Consider the following 21,085-nt stretch of genomic DNA (forward strand, 5'->3'; position numbering starts at 1 on the left):
CCTGAGTTATAATTCCACCTCCATCACCTGCCTGCTTTGTGACATTGGACAAGTCACTTAACTTCTCCATCTCTCAGATTCCTCATATATAAAAACAGAGTAAATACCTGTTCTCCCAACCCCTTAGACTGTGAGCCCCATGTGGGACAGGAACTGAATCTGACCTGATTATCTTGTATCTACCCCAATGCTTAGTACAGTGCTTGGCACATATTAAGCACTTAATAAATACCATTAGTAGTGGTAGTTGCAAAGGAAAACAATTTTCAAATAAATAAGACATCCTAACTACTTCAATTACACCTTAACCTGAAAAGGAGAATAAAATGGAAAACAATTTGGAAAATAAATATTTTGAAGAGAAGGAGTTATCATTTAATCATATTTATTAAGCATTTACTGTGTGCAGAGCACAGTACTAGGTGCTTTGGAGAGCACAACAACATAAAACATCCCTGCCCACAACGAGCTTACAGTCTAGAGGTGGAGACAGACATTAATATATAGCTTGTCTTATGCTGTTGAGTCATGTCTGACCCATAGTGACATCATGGAAACATCTCTCCCAGAACACCCCACCTCCATCTGCAATTGTTCTTGTAGTGTATCCATAGAATTTCCTTGGTAAAAATATGGAAGTGGTTTACTGTTGCTTCCTTCCATGCAGTAAACTTGAGTGCCCACCCTCGAGTCTCTCCCATGCCATTGCTGCCCAGCACAGGTGAGTTTTGACTTGTAGCAGATTGCCTTCCACTCTCTAACCACTGCCCAAGCTAGGAATGGAATGGATATGCCTCTGCTTGACTTTCCCCCCAGCAGTCGAGACTGGTAGAGTACTGGAAACTCTCCAGGTGCGACCCTGAGAGGGGATTAATATACAAATGAATTAGGAATATGGACATAAACACTATGGGGCTGAGAGAGGGGTGAATAAAGGGAGCAAATCAGGGTGACACAAAAGGGAGTGTGAGAAGATGAAGTGAGGGACTAGTCAGGGAAGGCCTCTTGGAGGAGATGTGCTTTCAACCCAGTGCTTAGAACAGTGCTTTGCACATAGTAAGCACTTAACAAATGTCATACTTATTATTAATAAGGCTATGAAGATGGTGAGAGTAATTGTCTGTCAGATATGAAGAAGGAAGGTGTTCCAGGCCAGAGGCACTACTTGGGTCAGTAGGTACAGTGAATAGGTTGGGATTAGAGGAGCAAAGTGTACAGGCTGGGTTGTAGTAGGAGAGCAATGAGGTGAGGTAGAAGGGGGCAAGTCAGTCAATCAATCAGTAATATTTATTAAGCACTTACTATGTGCTGAGTACTTGCACCAAGCATTTGGGAAAGTACACTATAAATAAATAGGCACATTCCCTGTCCATAACAAGCTTACAGTCTAGATGGGGTGTCAGACAACTATTTAAATAAATAAATTACAGATATGTACATCAGTGTCGTGGGGCTGGAAGGAGGGATGAATAGAGGGAGCAAGTCAGTGCAATATTAGAAGGGAATGGAAGAAAATGAAAAGAGGGCTTAGTCAGGGAAGCCCTCTTGGAGGAGATGTGCCTTCAAAAAGGCTTGGAGAGGGGGGAGAGAAATTGTCAGATACAAGGAGGGAGGGTATTCCAGGCCAGAGGCAGGATTTGGGAGAGAGGTCAGCGACGATGGATTAATCGAGGCATGGAAAGAATGTTAGCACTAGAGGAGTGAAGTGTGCAGTCTGGGTTGTAGTAGGAGAGTAGTGCAGTGAGATTGGAGGGGGCAAGGTGATGAGTGCTTTAAAGATGATGGTGAGGAGTTTCTGTTTGATGAGGAGGTGGATGGGCAACCACTGGAGTTTCTTGAGTAGATATGTCTCAAAGGCAGGGGAAAATGTGAGACTGCAGAGAGGAAGAGAGATCGGGCTGGAGATTTAGGTATCTGTCTATTTAGGTATTTAGGTATCTACACTCCGCATAGAATAGGTGATAGATGCTTGGATGAACGTGGTAGCAGTTTGTATGGAGAGGAAATGGTGGATTTTTAGTGATGTTGTGAAGGTTGAACCGACAGGATTTAGTGATAGTGTGGATTGCATGAGAGAGATGTCAAGATAATTAACTCAACTGATCATTAAGTAAAATCATTCTCCAAAGTTGAGCAGAAAATGTATTTCCAGGGAAGCACATTGCAAAATAATTTCCGGAAGAATGAGGTGAAGCCTAGAAATACAATGACTTTCATCAACTATGGACTTGCTTTTTATTCAGGTGTCTAAACTTTTCCTATCCATGTGGAAGTCTCTAAAGAAACTGAATTCCCCTTCTGAAGCATATGGACAATGTTCCTTTGACTCACTGTCAGAGGAGGTTTTTCCAGGTCAGCAATAAGGATTTTTTGAGACTGACTGGTAAATGATAAGAGCGCAGGGAATCTAAATTAGTACCACTGAAACACCCTGAAGACTAGGGCCATATGGTTAAAATATGCTCAGGAAGAAAACAGCATATGGTTTATTTGTTTCCCTAGAAATTTTGATTCAGGAGCTATGTACTTGAGTTACAGTGTGAAACTGAGTAACATTGTTTGAATAAGCCCAAGAGAGGTAATTTCATCAAGCTAGAAAAATTGTGCATGTATGCAAATGTTTAACAGGAACCCTAATTGGACTTCATCCCATTGACTTTCTCATGAACTCAAAAATATTAGAGACTTGCTAATAAATAATTATTGAAAGTATGTTAAGCTCAGAAGTGAGGTGAGAATCAGCAGAGATTCCTGCACTATTCCATTAGGAGACAAAGCCACTGTAAGTCAACAATGTTTTCCTAATAGTTATATGAATATAAAAATATGACATTTTCCATACAACAGTTTGTTTTCAGATCCTTTCCTGATTATCTAAACATCAAAGAATCTAAGTATTTGTCATCTATTTGATGGCCAGCAAATGTGTTCCAGCACTGGGAAAGATCTGCTGACCCAGACCAAAAAGGCTTTCATGCATCAGGGGATTTTAATCTGCCTTTGAAATAGATACATGGCCACTTGCCTATGGCGAGTTACAATTTATGCCAGATGAATAGAAAAGAATCCTGATTTCTTTCATTATACTATCAGTGACTGCACTAAGGGATAGGGTGGGCTGTTAAAAATAATTATAAACCAGTAAAATTTTAGTACTCATTTCCAACTTTGCCAAAAGTTTCTTGGCAAGATGGATTGCTCTTCCATAGGATTTCTCAGAAATAGTGAAGGAAGTAGTTCTACCATTTCTTTGTGGATGACTCCCAAATCTACCTCTTCCAGCCCCAGACTCTGCAGTCTCACATCTCCTCCTGCCTTCAAAAAATTTCTACTTGGAAATTCCCCACACGCTTCAAACTAAACATGTCCAAAACAGAACTCTTTGGCTTCCCATAGAAACCTCCTCCCTCCTGCAACATTCTCACTACTGTAGACATTATCATTATATACAGATCAATAAATGATTTAGTTATATTCATGGCTAACCCTCCTCCGAGACTGTAAGCTTGTTGTGGGCAGGGAATATGTCTATCTGTTTTATTATACTCTCCCAAGTGCCTAGTACAGTGCTCTGCACACAGTAAGCGCTCAATAAATACCATTAATTGATTGATTAATGGCATGTAGAGAAAGCAGTGTGGCCCAGTGGAAAGAATATGGGCCTGGGAGTAGAGGACCTGGATTTTAATCCTGGCTCTGTCACTTGTCTGCTGACATTTAGTCTTGTGTCAGTTTTCTCATCTGTAAAAATGAGGATTCATTCATTCATTCAAACTTATTTATGGAGTGCTTACTGTGTGCAGAGCACTATACTAAGTGCATGGGAAAGAACAATACAACAATAAACAGGCACATTCCTGACCTACAATGAGCTTACAGTCTAGAGCTGGGGAGACAGACTTCAATACAAATAAATAAATTACAAATTGATGTGCGGCGGATTGGAGGGTGAGGAGGAGAACAAAGAGAGCAAGTCAGGGAGATGCAGAAAGGAGTGGGAGGAGAGGAAAGGTGGGGGAACTAGTGTGGGAAGGCCTTTGAGGGAGTAAATCCTCCTTCCTCTTAGACTGTGAACCCTATGGGATGGGGACTGTGTCCAAACCGGTAACCCTGTATCTACCCCAGCACTTAGAAAAGTGCTTGTCATATAGTACGCATTTAACAAATATGATAATTTTGCATATTTTCCATTATACCTTTGAGCATTTGCATTGTAAGCATAGATGTCAACTCCCTGGAAGTGATGGGATGATCACTCCCACTGCTGTTTAAGCTCCATTTATTAATAATAATAATAACAATAATAATAATGGTATTTTAAGTGCTTGCTATGTGCCAGGCACTGTCATTCCAGCTCCCTGGCAAAGACTGAATAAATAAAAAATGGTAGTTTTCTGGCCTGCAGAGGCTTTGAAGCCTTCCACTCTTCCTCTCCACTAAAACATCTGTCTTCTTCCTTCAAAATGAAAAGTTGGCAGCTATGATTGAATGTTCCCAATTCAGTCTGCACTATGATAAACAGACAAGCTTCAAAAATATGCCCTGGGCCAAATGAAATCCTGACTTGAAACGGCTGGTTTAAACTAAGGCAGGGCTATTTTCTTGATGTGAAAATGTGGGATTCAGAAAATTTCAGATTCTGTTTCTAATTCTTCTATATAATAATATAGGATATGTAGTAATATAGTATAGTTCTCTTGGGCAGCCCTCCTTTTCAGCTGAAGTTTATCTAAGGGTGAAATGGAATAACTACACAAAATCATGTTGGGAGACACGATTTTTCCTTAGACATAGGACTTATTACCATATTAAAAATAAGAGGCTGCTTGGAGGGGAGAGGTTAGTTGGGAGCCAGAGCCAAAGAAAAGGTGTAGGAAAATTTGGGAGAATGTAGGGATGGGAGTAAAATGAGAAGGTGTTACTTTGGTTTGAAGTAGGGGAGTATGATGGCGAAGAGAAACATAAGCCAATATCCCACTGGCCTTGTTTTTGGTTTTTTTTTATGGTTCTTGTTAAGAACTTACTACATGCCAAGCACTGTGCTAAGTGCTGGGGTAGATGCAAGATAATTAGGTTGGACACAGTCCCTGTCCCACATGGGGCTCATAGTCTTAATCCCCATTTTACAGATAAGGTAACTGAGGCACAGAGAAGTGAAATCACTTGCCCAGGGTTACACAGCACACAAGTGGTGGAGTCAGGAATCGAACTCAGGTCCTCTGATTCCCAGACCTGTGCTTTATCCTCTAGATCATGTTGTTTCTTGACACTGCTTGTTGACACCTGTCCTGTCAAAGAGGTTTGGAAACAAGAGAAGAATGTCACCCACATAGGGCAGGTGGCCCCTTGCTTCACTCCTGCCCAAACAGTAACACTTTGAAGATAAATCATAGTACTTTTGCAAGGGTTTGTGTGTTAGCAGATGGCCCTTTATTTGGAGTATTAAGGCACTCTCCCTTTTAACCGCATTCTTAGCAGCCAAGAATTTCAACTGTTACAATGAAGTAATTATAAAAGAACACAGCACTTTATTCAGTGCATCTATGAAACCAGAGCAGATTATGGTTGTTATGACAGCAAAAGGCTGAAATAGAAATCTTCTTTAGGCTGCTCAGCCATTGAATTTCATAAAGATTGTGTCTGTGTGTGAAAGTCTATTCTTAGCTGTAACACAGATTACTTTTCTGCCAAGCCGGGTCAAAAAAAAAGTCACAGGTAAAATGGGGACAGATTTTAGGGGTGTAATTGCCTAAACCTTCAAGCCAATGCCTCTCTCATTATTAGTCTATGAATTGATAACGCGGTGCCCCCCCTTTGACTCCCTTGGCTCTTTTGCATTTGACCTTTCCACAGAGGGTAAGGTAATATCAGATTTAGGAGAATTCCTGATGTGTTTGTAAAACATGGACTTTTGGTGAGGCAAACAGGATATGTGTATAATCAAACAGGATATGTGTATAATCCCCAAAGTGTTCTATAATAGTCCTTTAAGGGGTAATATGTCCAATTCTCTGCCCTTCTTGGAGGGAGCCAGGTCTCAAACACTATCCCCTGAACGTGTGCTGAGAAGCAGCGTGGCTCAGTGGAAAGAGTCAGAGGTCATGGATTCAAATCCCAACTCCACCAATTGTCAGCTGTTTGACTCTGGGCTTCACTTAACTTCTCTGTGCCTCAGTTACCTCATCTGTAAAATGGGGATTAAGACTGTGAGCCCCCGGTGGGACAACCTGACCACCTTGTAACCTCCCCAGTTCTTAGAACAGTGCTTTGCACATAGTAAGTGCTTAATAAATGTCATTATTATTATTATTATCAAGCTAGAGAGCATTTCCAAGCAGTGCTGCTCCTCCCTGAGTTTAGGATATCCCTAAACAACAAACAAGGTACAGAAGCAGTGTGGCCTAGCAGAAAGAGCCCAGGCCTGGGAGTAAGAGGACCTGGGTTCAATTACAGCTCCGCCACTTGTCTGCTATGAGACCTTGGACAAGTCACCAAACTTCTCTGTTCCTTAGTTTCCTGATGGTCAAAATTGTGATTCAATACCTGTTCTTCCTCCTACTAAGAGTGTGAGCCCTATGTGGGACCTTGTGGGATTATTTTGTATCTATCCCAGTGTTTGGAACATAGTAAGCATTTAAACATTATTCTCATCGTTATCATTATTATTATCTTCAGAAAGATCTAGTCACCACTCCATGTTTCAAAGGACAGCTCCTGGAGATGACTTTGGAAGGCACCCTGACTCAAGTCTGTGCAGAATAAATCTAACATTAAACACCAAGTTGATGCTATGGGATCAAATGGAAAGACAAGAGTAATGCTTTAGAAGCTACCCACCTTTAATCCCACATCACAGCACTCCATGCAAACCCCGATTTCAGCATTTGGGGTTTTTTGTTGTTTTTTTCTTTTTTCGGAGCTCCAAGCTCCACCCAGTCTCCAAACCATTCTATCATCGCTCTGGGTAGTCTTCAAAGTCCAGGCAGCCTGAAGATGGAATGAGCAAAAAAACCCCAAGAATTGTCAGTGCCCTGGGCAGCAGCTGTTAACCAGGCAATCTCCAGGGCCAGTCAGAAGTGACCCATGGATAAAACTGTAATCTCTTTAAAAAAACCTTAACGGATGAACCTGACACTTTTGAATATTACCATAATGATTATTAAAGAAATTACAAGTATCTGAAGCTGCACATTACTAGGACAATAAAGAAACATTTAAGTTTGCTTATTATGCTTTTACCTGCCATTAGGCCTATCATTAAGTTGACTTGGTTATTTTGCTTTTTCACCATAAAAACTGCTTTCTATGCCCTAATGACTTTTGTTGCTAGCAACCTATGTCTCACCAACTTATTTCCTTCACTAAAGCATTCCTCAGAAATCCAATGAGACCATACTTGGATTACTGCTGTTTTACCATTTGGGATATTATGGGGTTATAAGGCAAGGAGCTGGCTACTAGCTGAGATTTTAACTTGAATGTACCAGAGGAAGCCTTGGAGAAAAAGCTCACAATGGGTGGCACAGTATGACTGGATTTTCCTCATGCCAGCTGGCCACTCTGACAATTTTGTTTCTTTTTAAAATGCTTTCCCACTCTTCAGGGTGTTAAACTAGGATAGCAAAGGTTAAGCTGTGGACCGAGGGATACCCAGCAGAGTGGAACAAATGGAAAGGAATGTGGGAAGATATTCCAAAGCAATACATCGCCTGAACTAATCCTTTAGAAAATGTTCCACTTAATTCTTTATTATTCCATAGGCATGACAATCAGAGAAAATTTAATAATTTTCCCCCAAAGCGAATCAAAGACATGATTTAGTCCCTAGGGCTTTAAAATTGAAAAATGTAGTCCAAAGATCACATCAAAAATGATTTGGACCCCCAGAGATTTTAACTGCTCTAAAAAATCTCCACTCCACCTTCCATTGCTCAACATCTTACCAAAGTAAGGAGAGACAAGTGGCTGTCTGCCATATACAACTACGAAAAGTGGGGAGTTTATCCAAAAAGCACATTTTTGTAGGACAACCTAACAAAAAGGTAACCGAAAACAAAAGCAGAAATGATTAAATGCCAAGTTCCTTTTGGGCCCTCTGCCTGATTTCTTTTTTAAGTCCATCCAGAGGGAAGATTTATCCTAATACTTATAAAATCTTATATTGAAATTCTCTTTTCGCATACTTTTCAATTGTATAATGATCTCTCTGCCCTGAGCAGAATCAGTGTGGAGACTCTTGAACATCATTAGAATAAGTACTTTCTTTCCAAGTGGAACTACTTAACAGGCATTACTCAAGACTGATCTGAGACCACCCCCGCTTTCGATATTATATCCTTCTTTTAATTGTTTGACCTTTCCCTTTGCAATTACAATAGTCCATTTCCCACTATAGAGAGGAAAGAAGATAGCATGGTCTAATTATAGTGCTCCCTCCTAGAAGGCATAAACTCATCTTCCCTCCTAAACACTCTCCAACTCCTAACTATATCTTCTCTTGTGATACCAATTCCTCCTTCCTGACCAAGTAGGCCACAGCGTGGCTCAGTGGAAAGAGCCCGGGCTTTGGAGTCAGAGGTCATGGGTTCAAACCCCAGGTTTGCCAATTGTCAGCTGTGTGACTTTGGCCAAGTCACTTCACTTCTCTGTGCCTCAGTTACCTCATCTGTAAAATGGGGATTAAGACCATGAGCTCCCCATGGAACAACCTGATCAACTTGTAACCTCCCCAGCACTTAGAACAGTGCTTTGCACATAGTAAGTGCTTAATAAATGCCATCATTATTATCCTCAACACTTTTCTGTCTTTCATTGCTCACATTTAATCAACTGTTCATTCTTCCTTCACATTTCCTGGATCTGCCCCTTCCCCTCTACCCATATTCACCACCGTGGTTCATGCTCTGGTCATATCAGAGAAGAAGCATGGCTCAGTGGAAAGAGCCCAGGCTTTGGACTCAGAGGTCATGGGTTCAAATTCTGCCTCCACCACTTGTCAGCTGTGTGACTTTGGGCGAGTCACTTCACTTCTCTGGGCCTCAGTTACCTCATCTGTAAAATGGGGATGAAGACTGTGAGCCCCATGTGGGACAAACTGATGAACTTGTATCCCTACCAGTGGTTAGAACAGTGCTTTGCACATAGTAAGCGCTTAAAAAATGCCATTATTATTATTATATCACAAATTAGAATATTGTACTAACTTCCTTAATGGTGTTCCAGCCTCCAGTCTATGCTCTGTGTTGTTGTCCAGATAATTGTTCTAAAACATCACTTGGCAAACATCTCTCCACTTTGCAAAGGCCTCCAGTGGTTATTCATTTCCCTTCACATCAAACAGAAACTACTTAACATTAGCTTCAAGGCTCTCCCCCCAGCTTCCTCCACCTGAAATATCTCTTTACCTGCCACAAGCCAGCTGGCAGTCTTCACTATCCTAAGCACAGCTTCTAACAATTCCTTGTTCTCACGTCTCCTGCCTCTGACCCTCTTCTCATGCCATTCATCCTACTAGTACCTGAAGTTTCTATTCCCCCAAAATACACTGCCCCACAACCCTTCCCCTTATAGCCCTCCTGAAATCCCACCTCTTCCAAGAAACCTTTTCTCAATTGATGTGAAAGAATGGACTCATGCCTTGGCTTCCATATGCTCCACCAAATGTATTGGAAGTGACAAGATTGAAGGCATCATCACTATGTGTTGCATGCTTGTCCTCTTCCTGCTCCCTGTATATGTAAATAATAAATGTGCCTATCTCCCCCATTAGATTGAAAGCCTCCTTAGAAGCCCCCTGTCATACTTCTGGTGTACTCTTCCAAGTGCTTACTACAGTGCTCTGTCTCTGACCCTCTTCTCATGCCTTTCATCCTACCAGTACCTGAAGTTTCCATTCCCCCAAAATACACCGCCCCACAACCCTTCCCCTTATAGTCCTCCTGAAATCCCACCTCTTCCAAGAAACCTTTTCCCACTTGATGTGAAAGACCCCCAAGACTCCCTTTGGGAGTGTAACTTACCCACTTACACTCCCCCTCAGTCCTCATATGTCCTTATGTACAATCAGTTGTACATTTAACTGTTCAGCTATTCCATCTGACATATTTGTACTACTACCTGCCAGGTTGCAGGATCACTGGTACTGAGGTGATGAAAAACACAGCTTAGCTATGATGGTGTGCTCACCTGATATAATTGAATAATTAAAGAAATCCCCGGACCATCTTCTACAGAGAGTTCAGCACTGGAGAATGTAGTTCAGCACTGGAGACAGCTGGAGTCAGCGAGGGGAAAAGGCACGAAGATAAACTGGAGGCTGACTTCAAAAAGTGCTTCACTAATATTATTCCTTGCAGCCCAACCCAGGTCCCTTTGGGGTTTGAGCTGCCTTTTGTCTATTCAGTCCAGTGAGAACGGATGCATTGTTACAGCAGAGAAAAATGCTCCAGAAAAGGTAGTTTCAGGCACCACACAGCAGCCAGCCAGGGTTGACCTCTGCATGACTGGGCTCATGCCTTGGCTTCCAAATGCTCCACCAAATGTATTGGAAGTGACAAGATTGAAGGCATCATCACTATGTGTTGCATGCTTGTCCTTCTCCCTGCTCCCTGTATTTGTAAATAATAAATGTATCCGTCTCCCCCATTAGATTGAAAGTCTCCTTAGAAGCAACCTGTCATGTGCTTCTGGTGTACTCTTCCAAGTGCTTACTACAGTGCTCTGCACAGAGTAGGCCCCTCAATAAGTATTACTGGTTGATTGAGGTCATCTGCGTGGCTCAGTGGAAAGAGCACAGGCTTGAGAGTCAGAGGTCATGGGTTCTAATCCTGACTCCATGGCTTGTCAGCTGTGTGACTTTGGTCAAGTCACTTAACTTCCCTGTACCTCAGTTACCTCATATGTAAAATAAGGATTAAGACTGTGAGCCCCGTTCGGGACAACCTGATCACCTTGTATCCCCCCCAGCACTTAGAACAGTGCTTCGCACATAGTAAGCACTTAACAAATGCCATTATTATTATTTTTATTATTATCGGGTTCCATTTTTGCCTCCAGAACTGCTTTGCTGGGTAACCTTGGCCCTATCACTTAAGCCTCCTTTCGTTTCAGTTTCATTAAATGAGGATAATTAAATCTTCCTTGTGGGGATTTGTACGGATTAGCAACACAATAAAAAGAAAAGAAAAGCCTTAAGGTTCTTATTTAAAGTTATCCAGGGACTCAGAGAAATTTACCGGTTTCAGGGTAGGTTATAATTCATAAAGTCAATCAATAGGTGGCACCATTTGTTAGTTCCAGGCTGCTGCACGATGGATTGGTGAATTATTCCTTATTGCACCTTAATCAGGTGAAATCCCTCAAGTTGATCCAATCAATTAAGTGGCTTATAGCATCTCCTGATCAGCCGGCTTCACAATTTAAATTACTAGGTCGCCTGATCCTATGACCAGGAAACGGCCTGGAAGGAGGGAGTTGTGGCCGCTGTGTAGATTTGGAGAAAGGAAACCACTCCAACCACGGGCACGAGGACTGGGGGATGAAGACTGTCTACTGGGGCATGTATGCATGTGCTTTCCTCCACTGTCCCAGTCCCTCACATGATTTCACACTGACCTTCCAGAGGACAGAAAGGCCGCTCCAACAGGGGCGGCTGGAGGGTCCGAGGTCTGTCTCCTCACCGGTCATCATCATCAATCGTATTTATTGAGCGCTTACTATGTGCAGAGCACTGTACTTAGCAGTTGGGAAGTACAAATTGGCAACATATAGAGACAGTCCCTACCCAACAGTGGGCTCACAGTCTAAAAGGGGGAGACAAAGAACAAAACCAAACATACTAACAAAATAAAATAAATAGAATAGATATGTACAAATAAAATAAATAAATAAATAAACAGAGTAATAAATATGTACAAACATATATACATATATACAGGTGCTGTGGGGAAGGGAAGGAGGTAAGATGGGGGGATGGAGAGGGGGACGAGGGGGAGAGGAAGGAAGGGGCTCAGTGTGGGAAGGCCTCCTGGAGGAGGTGAGCTCTCAGCAGGGCCTTGAAGGGAGGAAGAGAGCTAGCTTGGTGGATGGGCATGTCAGGCTCTGGAGGAGCGGCCAGAGTGGGAAAATCTTCTGTGGCTCCTAGCCAGACCCTGGACCTTCTGGCTCTGGCCTCAGAATAATAATTCTGGTATTTGTGAAGCACTTACTATGTGCCAGACAGTGTACTAACTGCTGGGGTGACACAAGCAAATCTGGCTGTACATAGTCCCTGTCCTGCAGAGGGCTCACAGTCTTCATCCCCATTTTACAAATGAGGTAACTGAGGCCGAGAGAAGTTAAGTGACTTGCCCAAGGCCACACAGCAGACAAATGGCAGAGCTGGGATTAGAACCCATGACCTTTTGACTTCCAGGCCTGTGCTCTAGCCACTCCATCATGCTGCTACTTCACTTGACAGCCCAGATTATTTTTCTACAAAAACGTTCAGTCCATGTTTCCCCACTCCTCTAAGAACCTCCATTGGTTGCCCATCTACATCAACACCAAACAGAAACTCCTTAGCATCACCTTTAAAGCGCTCAATTACCTTGCCCCCTCTTACCTTGCCTCACTGATCTCCTACTACAACCCAGCCCTCACAATTTTGCTACTCTAATGCCAACCTTCTCACTGTACCCTAATCTCATCTACCTCACCGATGACTTCTCATCCACATCCTGCCTTTTCCCTGGAACATCCTCCCTCTTCATATCTGGTAGACAATCACTGCCCCAACTTCAAAGCCTTACCCAAGGCACATCTCCTCCAAGAGGCCTTCCCTGACTAAACCTTCATTTTCTCTTTTCCCACTCCCTTCTGTATCACCCTTTTACTTCAACTCTCTCCTCGACCCCCTCCAGTCTGGCTTCCGTCCCCTACCTTCCACCGAAACTGCCCTCTCAAAGGTCACCAATGACTTCCTGCTTGCCAAATCCAACTGTTCCTACTCTATCCTAATCCTCCTCGACCTCTCAGCTGCCTTCGACACTGTGGACCACCACCTTCTCCTCAACACGCTAGCCAACCTTGGCTTCACAGACTCTGTCCTCTCCTGATTCTCCTCTTATCTCTCCGGCTGTTCATTCTCAGCCTCTTTTGCAGGCTCCTCCTCCTCCTCACATCCCCTTACTGTAGGGGTTCCTCAAGGTTCAGTTCTTGGTCCCCTTCTGTTCTCTATCTACACTCACTCCCTTGGTGAACTCATTTGCTCCCATGGCTTCAACTATCATCTCTACGCTGATGACGCCCAAATCTACATCTCTGCCCCTGATCTCTCTCCCTCCCTTCAGGCTCGTGTCTCCTCCTGCCTTCAAGACATCTCCATCTGGATGTCTGCCCTCCATCTAAAACTCAATATGTCCAAGACTGAACTCCATATCTTCCCTCCCAAACCCTGCCCTCTCCCTGACTTTCCCATCACTGTAGATGGCACTCTATCCTTCCCATCTCACAAGCCCGCAACCTTGGTGTCATCCTCGACTCTGCTCTCTCGTTCACCCCTCACATCCAATCTGTCACCAAAAACTGCCGGTCTCACCTCCACAACACTGCGAAGATCTGCCCTTTCCTCTCCATCCAAACTGCTAACCTGCTGGTTCAATCTCTCATCCTATCCCGACTGGATTACTGCATCATCCTCCTCTCTGATCTCCCATCCTCCTGTCTCTTCCCACTTCAATCTATACTTCACACTGCTGCCCGGATCATCTTTGTGCAGAAATGCTCTGGGCATGTTACTCCCCTCCTCAAAAAACTCCAGTGGCTACCAGTCAAGCTATGCATCAAGCAAAAACTCCTCACTCTCAGCTTCAAGGCTGTCCATCACCTCGCCCCTTCCTACCTCACCTCCCTTCTCTCCTTCTACAGCCCAGCCCACACCCTCCGCTCCTCTGCCGCTAACCTCCTCACTGTGCCTCGTTCTCATCTGTCCCGCCGTTGACTCTGGGCCCACGTCCTCTCCCTGACCTGGAATGCCCACCCTCCGCACATCCGCCAAGCTAGTTCTCTTCCTCCCTTCAAAGCTCTACTGAGAGCTCACCTCCTCCAGGAGGCCTTCCCAGACTGAGCCCCCTCCTTCCTTCCCCCATCCCCCCCGCTCTACCTCCTTCCCCTCCCCACAGCACCTGTATATATGTTTGTACAGATTTATTACTCTATTTATTTTACTTGTACATATTTACTACTCTATTTTGTTAATGTGTTTTGTTTTGCTGTCTGTCTCCCCCCTCTAGACTGCGAGCCTGCTGTTGGGTAGGGGCCATCTCTATATGTTGCCAACTTGTACTTCCCAAGCACTTAGGAAGTACACAGTAAGCGCTCAATAAATTCGATTGAATGAATGAATGAATAAAATGGGGATTGATAATGTGAGCCCGACATGGGACAGTGACTGTGTCTGACTCACTTTGCTTGTATCCTCCCCAGTGCTTAGTACAGTGCCTGGCACATAGCACTTAGCAAATACCATTATTGTTATTAAAGATAGGTAAGATCAAGGTATAGAGAGTAGGTTGGCATTAAGGGAACGAAGTGTGTGCATGTGTACAAGACAGTAGAATAGCATGAAAACATAGAGTAGGCATGATAACAGTGATAATGAATTATTTGAAATCTTTATGCCCTGTACTGATTGTTTAACACAGTTGCAATTTCAGAGTTTCTTCTAAACTTCGCATGTTCTGGCTAAAATGATGGCAATTGATTTGAATAACTGTCTAGGGAGATCCAGAAAACTAGACACATTATATGACTGCATGAGCAACTGTATAACCACTTGGCACTGTAAATGATGGAGAAAACAGTGAACTCTGACAAAGTTCAGCGCATAGTTCAATCATGTGATTTAACCGTGTAGTAACCTCTGTAGGAACTCGTCACAAATTATGGTCCTGAGGGGAGGAATGATCACTTATTCACTCTCCCACGTATTGCTCTGCATGTTGGTGGCCCCAAGTAAGAAGTATGGGTTATAATAAATATTTGCTATATAGGAATCCTTTTCTTCCTATAAACATTGATTACATCGACCTCCTTCCTTACTACAAAGAACCTCCTCACACTATAGTCTGTATTTAATTTTGGCCAAATTTTAATGTGCCAGATGCTCTTTGCCATCTTTGATTCTACAAATGAATAAAATATGTTTTTATGAACACTAGCTCTAGGGAGTGTGCTAAATAATAATTCTACTTAGAAGACTTTCTATGCTTTAGTAAAAAACTTGAACATAGTGACCTTTCAACATATACACCAAATTGCATCTTTGAAACCATTTCCTATTAAAACTTCACAGGTGGCCGGGTTATCAAAACAAAGACTTGGCCAAACTTCCTGTTGTTCTTTTGCAATCCAAGCTTCTTCCTCCTGGAATGTTAGTTTCACAATCCGGAGAGAACTGATGCAGAAGAGAAATGTTACACCTAGAAGAAATGTTTTAATGACTCAATCACAAACCATGACAAATTCATTTAATTTTAGAAGTGTTCAATAAGAAATTGAGCTAGAGAAGAAAATGGCAATCTTCTTTAATGCACTGTTCAGATCTGTCAGTGTCTTCGTCTTCTTAGCAGTTTTGACTTTTTGAGTCAAAAATTCATCTAGGGAAAAATAAAATATCTGATGCTAAGAGACAGGATGGCCTTGTGGAATCAATCAATCAATCAATAATATTTATTCGGTGGAAAGAGCATGGATGTGGGAGTTGCCACTGACCTGCTTAGTGACCTTGGGCAAGTAATTAATCTCTTTGTTCCTCAGTTTCTTCATCTGTAGAAGAAGGGGTACAAAGTATTGTACAATACTTATTCCATCACCTTTTGGATGACAGAGCCTTCTGTGGGACAGGGACTGTGTCTGATCTGTTTATCTTGGAACCATTCCAGCACTTACCATATACTAGCCCCTTAATAAATGTATTTTAAATTTGGTTTCTATTTAAATAACAAGTATACTCATTCTAGAAAGGCATTTCTGTTCCCCTAATCTGCTTTCTCAAACAGCACAGAAGGAATGCCCTAGATTTATATATATATATATCATTCTGTATCAGGTAAAGTCGTCTGGTTTTTTTTCTTTTGACTTCTAGGAGAGGATGTTATTACATCTTTATCCTTCTGCATCAAAGAAAGAGTAAATCATTATGCCTTTGGGTATAAAATTGAAGATGAGGCTATCTTGTATTTTTAAAATACACATAACTAAAGGGACTAAATGGTACCACCTGTAGAGAATGAAAAGGGTATTCCACCTTCTAGATCATCATAAAGACATTCAAGATAAAGCAAATCCTTTCCAAAAGTATTGGCTTCTTTGATGCTTCATTCTTTTTCCATTTCTGGTTCCTGAAACTCAAACTGGCATGAGCTATAGGACGAGGTAGTGATCAAGGATTTTAAAAACACAACTTTACCCTTAAGGCTTTGAAAGCATGAAAAACAAATATTTAAGTTGCCACAAGAGTTGAAAACTCTTAGGTTGTTGCTGTAAGCGGACACCACATAAAGACATGTGTGATTAAATACACTGGGATTCTTGTTTTAGTTTTTGCAATTCCTGTCTTTAGCCTTATATACAGAATCTAATTCAGAGTTCAAGGTATGCTAATATGATGATAAAGTCACTAAAGGGATTATGTTTGTGGACTATAAATCTATGTGGTAACACCAGAGCAGGTTGAAGGTAGGGTGGAGTCTTGGGTGCTACAATTATCAATCAATCAGTGAATGGTATTTATTAAGCGACATGTGCAGAGCACTGTACTAAACGCTGGTCTGAGGTGGTAAAATTATTTCCCTTCCTCTTTTCCCTTGTTCCTGCCGCCTCTCAAAATCTACTCATTTCACCTGAACCTCTGACCCCATACTTTCTCACCTTATCAAAACGTTGCCCTCTCCTTTCTTCCCTCCCTCACTGACTGCCATCGTCAGTCAATTCTGCACTCTTCAATTGTTCCTTCCCCACTGCTTTCCAAACATGTTCATAAATCCCAATCCTAAAAACCCTCCCTTGACCCTACAGCTCCCTCTACTTTTTGCCCCCTCTCTGGCCTACCTTTCCTCTCCAGACTTCTTGAAAGAACTGTCCACATCTTCTGTCTCCCCTTCCTCTCCTCCAATTCTCTCCTTGACCTACTCCAATCTGGCTCCCACTCCCTTCATTCTATGGAAACCGCTCTCCCTAAAGCCACCAATGACCTTATTTTTGCCTAATCCAATGGCCTCCACTCCAATCAATCAATCAATCAATCGTATTTATTGAGCACTTACTATGTGCAGAGCACTGTACTAAGCGCTTGGGAAGTACAAATTGGCAACATATAGAGACAGTCCCTACCCAACAGTGGGCTCACAGTCTAAAAGACTCCACATTAATCCTCCTGGGCCTTGCAGCTGCCTTCAGCACTCTGGGCCTTCCCTTGTTTTTTTCTTTTTTTTAATGGTATTTGTTAAGTGCTTACTATGTGACATATTAATAACATAATATTAATTAACATATTAATTAACATATAAATGCTGTCCTCACTCTGTCTTTCCCATCACTGTAGACAGCACCAAAATTCTCCCTGTCTCACAAGCCCATGATCTTGGCATGATCCTCAACTCATCTCTCATCTGTAAACTGGGGATTACGACTGTGAGCCCCACGTGGGACAACTTGATCACCTTGTATCTCCTCCCAGTGCTTAGAACAGTGCTCTGCACATAGTAAGCGCTTAACAAATGCCATCATCATCATCATGTGACAGGCACTGTTCTGAGCAATAGGATAGATAGAAGATAATCAGGTTGTACACAGCCCCTTTTCCACATGGGCTTCCTAATATTAATGCTCATTTTAAAAGTGAGATAACTGAGGCACAGAGAAGTGAGGTAACTTGCCTATGTTCGTACAGCAGAAAAGTGGCAGAGCCGGTATAAGAACCCAGGACCTTCTGAATCCCAAGCCCATGCTCTCTCCACTAGACAACACTGCTTTCTCCTTAAGACATTATCCAACCTTGGCTTCATTGACAGCGTTCTCTCATACTTCTCCTATCGCTCTGGTCACACATTTTCCATCTCTTTCACAGAGTTCTCCTCTGTTTCCCATGCTCTAACTATAGGAGTCCCTCAAGGTTCAGTTTTGGTTCAGTCCCCTTCTATTCTCTTGCTACACCCACTGTCTTGGAGAAATCATTTGCTCCCATGTCTTCAACTACCATCTCTATGCAGATGATTCCCAAATCTATATCTCCAGTACTGACCTCTCTACTCCTCTGCAGTCTCGCATTTCCTCCTGCATTCGGGATATCTCTATTTGGATGTCCCTCAGACACCTCAAACTTAATATGTCCAAAACAGAGCTCTTCTTCCCATGCAAATGCTGTCCTCCCTCTGTCTTTCCCGTCACTGTAGACAGCACCAAAATTCTCCCTGTCTCACAAGCCCATGATCTTGGCATTATCCTCAACTCATCTCTCATTCAATTCAATCGTATTTACGGAGTGCTTACTGTGTGCACAGCACTGTACTGGGTGCCTGGGAGAGTACAATGTAACAATAAACAGATATGTTGCTTGGGATCCTTCAATAAATGAAGTCAGATGGGCAGAAGCCAGTGGGAGAGACTGGAGTCAGGACCCAGAATTGAGGTTTGCTGTTGTACTTCCCAAGTGCTTAGTACAGTGCTCTGCACACAGTAAGTGCTCAATAAATATGCTTGATTGATTGATTGATTGATTTGGGACGATTCCAGTCAGATGGACACACCCATACACAAACACACACACTTCTACTGCAGCACTAATACCTGAAAGTTAGATCTTGAACTTCTACAAATCCAGTTGAGACTAGGCCATGGGTTCGAATCCCGACTCTTCCACATGTCTGCCGTGTGACCTTGGGCGAGTCACTTAACTTCTCTGAGCCTCAGTTACCTCATCTGTAAAATGGGGATTCAGACTGTGAGTCCCACGTGGGACAACCTGATTACCTTGTATCCCCCCCCAGCGCTTAGAACAGTGCTTTGCGCATAGTAAGCGCTTAACAAATGCCATTATTATTATTAGGCTGAGGTTTAGAAAACGTTTTAGAAAGCCTGTGTTTGCTTGGGACATCACAAATATGTAAAACAGGACTTCCAGTAAACCTAGGACAAACTATGCATGATTAATTTAGTACACTTAGGGAATTCATTTGCATTCAGTCATTTTTCTATTTTTACTTTCACAACCATCCCCCCACACTGTATTGATCTTTTAGCACTCCTTTGCATTGTAGGATTTTACTGGTGGTATTACTTGTAGCCCCCTCTCAGGATTGCACCTGGAAATTTTCCAGTAGTCTACCAGTCATGGCTACAAGAGGGGTCGGCAAACAGAGGCATACCCATTCCATTCCTAGCTTGGGCAGTGGCTAGCGAGTAGAAGGCCATCTGCTAAAAGTCAAAACTCACCTGTGCTGGGCAGCAGCAGCATGGGAGAGAGTCGAGGGTAGGGACTCAAGTTTACTGCATGGAAGAAAGCAACAGTAAACCACTTTTGTACTTTTACCATTCATTCAATCGTATTTATTGAGCGCTTACTGTGTGCAGATCACTGTACTACGCGCTTGGGAAGTACCAGGAAAACTCTATGGATACACTACCAGAATGACTGCTGATGGAGAGTGGGGCATTCTGGAAGAGCTATGTCCATGGAGTCGCTATGGGTCGGAGATGACTCGACAGCATAAGACAAAATTACTTTTAGGGCTCTGTTACTTCAAACCAATGCTGCAAAACTCAAACATGTGGCTTAGTGGAAAGAGCCTGGGCTTGGGAGTTAGAGGTTGTGGGTTCTAATCCCAACTCTGCCACTTATCAACAGTGGGCAAGTCACTTAACTTCCCCGTGGCTCAGTTACCTCATCTGTAAAATGGGGATTAAGACTGTGAGATCCATGTGGGACGACCTCATTACCTTGTATCTACCCCAGAGCTTAGAACAGTGCTTGGCACGTAGTAAGCGCTTCACAAATACCATCATTGTTATTATTTAAAATATTTTGACTGATTTGAATAGTGATTGAAACCTGCTTCTACTTAACATTTGGCAATGGCAAGCATATTTAGCACAGATTATAGATTTGTAGATAATACCGGGTTCTTTCTAGTGAGTAGTAGGTGAAAGACAATACTTTGAAAATTAAATATTTACAGTTGTACACGTGAAAACATTATATTCACATACATTCAAAATATTACATTCAAATAATAAAATTAAGTATTTTATTATTTATCCATAATTGCATTGCCATTGGCTTGCATGACTGTTATTCGTCGCACTTTCTTGATCATGACAAGTAAGGTTCATCCTGAGCCCCGATACAGAGTTTATAAACTCGCTTAGTACAGTGCTCTGCACATAGTAAGCGCTCAATAAATACGATTGATGATTGATGATAAACACTGAAAACTGGTTTGATTTGTTTCTGGGCTATGGTAAAGAGGATTAACTGACACATGCAATCACTCAGTCAGTCGACATCATTTATTGCAGACCCTATGTGTGTAGAGATTTGCACGAAGTGCTCCTTTTCAGCATTACAGAAGGAGATTTACCCCATCAATTGGCTGAACTCCAGCCAGATTGCTATTGCTGTTGGAGGTTTTGGATCCTGAAATCCATAGTCCTTTAAGATAATGGCAAGTGAAGCTGCCAGAAAGGAGATGATTATGGAAATAGGATTTGATTCCCATCCTGGTTCAGATGTGCTCTTTACACAATTAGGCTGCACTAGTTTGTCAGCGGGACTGAATGAGAAGTCATCATCATCATCAATCGTATTTATTGAGCGCTTACTATGCGCAGAGCACTGTACTAAGTCAACTGCCATATTAGGTTTGTTCTCCCAGAAATCTGCCCACTTGATCAGACTGAGATTTCAAAAGTTGGTCTGCTCCCTTTTGGCAGAACACTCGTCATTTAGAAAGCTTGATTTGGAGTATGAGCCATGTCTGATGCACGATGACGCTGCTTGAGAAGGTAGGAGAATCTTGGATGACATTAGACTGTGAGCTCATTGTGGGCA

The 21,085-nt window shown here is 42.5% G+C and overlaps 1 non-coding gene across 1 annotated transcript; it reads right to left on the reverse strand.

The window, feature by feature from the left end:
- Positions 1–731: 731 nt before the first annotated feature.
- LOC119936349 lies at positions 732–869 on the reverse strand. Its single transcript, XR_005453709.1, has one exon. It is a non-coding gene; the product is annotated as a small nucleolar RNA SNORA7 (small nucleolar RNA).
- Between the last annotated feature and the right edge of the window lie 20,216 nt (positions 870–21,085).

This window comes from Tachyglossus aculeatus, chromosome 1 (genome assembly GCF_015852505.1).
Source record: "Tachyglossus aculeatus isolate mTacAcu1 chromosome 1, mTacAcu1.pri, whole genome shotgun sequence".
NCBI classification, from domain to species: Eukaryota; Metazoa; Chordata; class Mammalia; order Monotremata; family Tachyglossidae; genus Tachyglossus; species Tachyglossus aculeatus.